The 4,566-nt window shown below is 34.7% G+C and overlaps 1 non-coding gene across 1 annotated transcript; it reads right to left on the bottom strand.

Moving 5' to 3' along the window:
- Nucleotides 1-285: 285 nt before the first annotated feature.
- LOC128040715 (small nucleolar RNA R71) lies at nt 286-392 on the bottom strand. Its single transcript, XR_008195521.1, has one exon. It is a non-coding gene; the product is annotated as a small nucleolar RNA R71 (small nucleolar RNA).
- Nucleotides 393-4,566: the final 4,174 nt, after the last annotated feature.

Genomic DNA, 4,566 nt, shown 5'->3' on the forward strand with positions numbered 1-4,566 from the left:
TTCGAGCTGAAGCCAGTCATGTTCTAGATGCTTTAGACAGTGGGTCAATTCAATGGAATGCCTACTGAAGGTCCTCAACTTCACTTAAGATTGTTTATGGAGGTGATCGATTCTTTCAAATTATCCTGAGTACCCGAAGATACGCTACGATTAAAGATGTTCCTATATTCACTAAGGGACAGAGCTCAAGCGTAGTTGAACTTATTTCCATAAAATTCCATTACAACATGGCAAGAGTTAGCAGAACGATTCTTTATGAAGTAGTTCCCACCTAGCAAGAATGCTAAGTTCTGGAATGAGATCACTACCTTTCAAAAAATATATGACAAGTCATTGTATGAGGCATGGGAAAGGTTTAAAGAACTATTACGAAGATACCCTCATCACGAAATCTCACATTGCATCTAACTAGAGACGTTTTATAACGGTCTCAATGCTCACACGAGAATGGTAGTAGATCTTCTACTAATGCTCACACGAGAATGGTAGTAGAGCTTCTACTAATGATGCTCTCTTTTCTAAGTCCTATAACGAGGCTTATGAAATCATCAAAAGGATTTTCAGCAACAACTATCAAATAACCAACCAATCGAGCAACATCAAGAAAATGAGTCACTGAAGTACATAAAGTGGACACTCTCACTTCACTTGCATCTCAGGTATCCTCGATATCCTCAATGTTTAAAAACTTTACTACTAATGGGTTTAATAATTTTGCATCTCAGTCACCGAATCAATTTGAGACTATAGCCTGTGTTTATTATAGGGAAGGGCACTTGTTCAAAAAATGTCCATCAAACCCAAAATTTGTGTATTATATGGACAAATAAAACCAAAACCAAGGAAGGCAAGGACTACAATCCAATTTTTATGACCCATCTTACTGAAACCACCCTAATTTTTTTTAGACCAACCAAAGGGCTGGAACCAGTAATACTTATGCACAATCTAGACCGACCCAATCACCTATTTTTCCTAACAAGTTCCTAAACCAACTCAAGCTTAACCTTCCAATAGCTTAGAGAATCTATTGAAGGCATATATGGCAAAGAATGATGCCACTTTAAGAAATTTGGAGAATCAAATGGGTCAACTTGCTATTGAACTTAGGAACCGACCACAAGGTGCTCTGCTTAGTGATACAAAAAATCAAAAAAATTCGAGAAAAAAGCATTGTAAAGAATTGGCATTGAGGAGCAGAAAAACATTAGAGCCCAAATATGTTGAAGTTGAAGAGAAGCCAACTGATGCTTAAGATTCAGTGGAAGTTCAACCAAGTGTTGAAATTCCAACTTCACTAGAAATAGAATCTACAAAATCTAATAAGGTAACTTCTAACCTAGTCAATTTTGAGCAACTAACAACTTCGTTGAATGCAGAATTGCCACAAAAGACGAATCAGCTAGTTCAAGTTAAAAATCCCCCACCACCTTACCCTCAAAGACTTCAAAAGCAGAAGTAGGAAGCCTAGTTCAAGAAATTCCTAGACGTGCTCAAGTAAATTCATATCAACATGCCATTGGTAACAGCACTTATTCCCATATCAGAATGTCGCAGCATTTTGTCCAACATTCTGAGTTCTCTGATACTGTTGATTGCATGCAAAATTATTATAAGAGGTGGAATTGTTGTGGATTGTAATGGCCCAAATTTGAGGTTATCGGAACAGTGGTTTCGGGACCACAAATCCGATGAGAAAAATTTTATTTTTCTTATATTTTTATGGTCTACAATTTCACAAAATGATTTTGTGAAAATTTCGTTCGAAAATTTCGACGTTTGGGCACTCAATTTAGTCAAAAGGACTAAATTGTAAAAAGTGCAAAAGTTGAGTTCTACATGTTAGAGGTGTCCAATTGTTATGAAACTTTAAATTGGAGGTCCTTATATGGTAATTATACCATTGGTAACTTGGTAGACAAAAATGGACATGAGATAAGTGAAATAGAAAATTTTTAAGCTAGGGGTAATTTGGTAATCTAGTAATTAAAATGAATTAAAAGGGAAAAAGATGGCAAATTATGCTCATCTTCTTCATATGAACGAAATCAGCAAGGGGGGAAGCCATATTTAGGGTTTTCAAGCTTCCAAGCTCCATAGTAAGTGATCCCAAGCCCCGTTTTTAATGTTCTTTACGTTTTTGAGATCCCAGTAGCTTAATTTAGCTTATTCTAGCAATAATTTAACCTAGGGTTTATATTTGGAAAAATACCCATAGGTGAAAAGTGTTTATTTTGATGTTTTATGATAGAATATGAAGCTAGAAATTATGTTAAACAACTTTGCTAAGCGATTTTAAGTGAAAACGAGTAAAACGACATAATCGGTAAAAATACCTAATGTTCATAAGTACATGTTAGAGTGGGAATTTGATGTTGCCATAGAAGGGAAAAATGTTCAGAATGTTATAAAACATAAGAATAAGAGATGAAGTTTAATTTCCGAGCATTGGGGCAAAAATGTAATTATGTAAAAGTTTAGGGGCAAAATTGTAATTTTGAAAAGTTAGAGTCGAGGGCTGTTTTGATGAATGTGATTATTAAATAAGTTAAATTTACTATTTTAGATCAAGAAGTACGAAACTCGAGGTTAGACAAAGGAAGAATAAAGTTGAAGACTAAGTTGGTGAATTTGGCTATAATTGGTACCGAGGTAAGTTTACGGTAAATAAATGCAATATTTCAATATTTATTATTAATGCTGTTAATTTCCAGCAATTATGAATTTATTTTATGAATTTATTTGATGATGATCCAAGCATGAAATGATAGAGAATTAAAATTTAAAAGTCCGTTGATACATAAGGATGGTCTTTGGATACGAATGTCATGACATTTGGGTAAAGAGATCCCATGTAAGACCATGTGCGGGACATGGCATTGGCATCCTTAAGATCATAAGAGGTCCCTGTAAGACCATGTGCGGGACATGGCATGGGCACTTAGACGAGAGGTCCCATGTAAGACCATGTCAGGACATGGCGTTATACCGAGATGAGAGGTCCCCTATAAGACCATGTCTGGGACATGGCATGGGCACCAACATGAGAACATCCCATGTAAGACCATGTCTGGGACATGGCTTTGGCATGTTATTATCAGAAGAGACCCGAGTATCCTTATTATTCCAATGTAGCTCAACGGGCTTGTAAATGAATCATGTTCATGAAAGTTCAGTTTAAAGTATAAATGGCAAGCTCAGGTAAGTTGTAAGACTTAAGAACTTATTATACTATCAATTGATGTTCAACGATGCGGCAAGGATTGAGTAAGTTATGCACACAAGTATTCTAAGTAAACAAGTAAGAGAACTAGTATGAGATTAACTAAAGAGTAAACTAGAGATATAGACATTGAGTTTAATTATTTAAGTTAAATATTGTTATTTATTTGCTAGTAAACTTACTAAGCTTTATGCTTACTTCTTTTATTTCTCTTTCTCTTATAGTATTGCAAAGCTACTTCAAGGATCCTAAAGAAGTCGGAGATCGTCCACACTATCAACTACAACTGCTCGGTATTTTATATCGAAACACGTTTGAGTTATGGCATGTATAGGGATTTAGTTATTTTGTATGTTTGTAATGATGATTTTGCTAATGAGTGATGTGTAAGTATTTGATGATGTATGGTTATTAAAATGGTTAAGTATGAAGGTATTTGTTGTTATAAGAGTCTAGGTGATAAATTATGTATGGAAATCATGAAAGGATGAAATTTTGCAAAGAAACAGAATTCAGGCAGCAACAGTGACATGACTTTGAAAAATCACCCAAGATAGTATAAAATTAATTAGAGGGTGAATGATATATGGAATTAAAGCTTGTTGAGTCTATTTTCATGGAAAAATAACAGTGTAGTGAAAGGAATTTTATATTTTAAGATATGTGAATTTTCGTGAGACAGGGTCAGAACAGTTTTTGGTGTCCCCTGTTTTGAGTTTAGAAAATCATTAAAAATTGTACAAAAATGGTTATGAGTTATAGCTTATATGTATAGATTTCTCATTGAGTTTTTTTCTGTAGAAACAAGTAAGAACTTCATATGAAAATCCTACAGTGAGAAAACTTATTTTTAGTGACTAGAGGTCAGGGCAGTCAGGTGGTGAAACAGGGGAGACTTTAACTAATAAACTGTACTAATTGGCTGAACCAAAAATTCTAAAAATTTTATGGTGAGTAGATATATGAGTCTAGTTTCAGGGAAAATTTACGGAATTAAATTTCGAGTTCTGTAGCTCAAGTTATAATTAATTTAGTGACTGCTGCGCAATTGGATAGCTTTGCTGTAAATAGTGAAAATAATTTGCAAAAGTAAATTTTTATGCTCCGAATTAGTAAGATAAGTTAAGTAATGCCTCGTGCTCGACTCCGGCAACGGTCTCGGGTAAGGGGTGTTACAGTTGTGGATGTTACTGACATAAAAGACATTCTCTGCATGTTGTGGACAATTTTCATAGATGTGGTTGTCAATGCAAATCTCACAACAAAAGGTAGGAACATCAACTTGTTGAACGACTTGTATAGGTACAACGTCACTAGTCCCTTGTATATTTTTTATCATATTG

This window comes from Gossypium raimondii, chromosome 4 (assembly GCF_025698545.1).
Source record: "Gossypium raimondii isolate GPD5lz chromosome 4, ASM2569854v1, whole genome shotgun sequence".
NCBI classification, from domain to species: Eukaryota; Viridiplantae; Streptophyta; class Magnoliopsida; order Malvales; family Malvaceae; genus Gossypium; species Gossypium raimondii.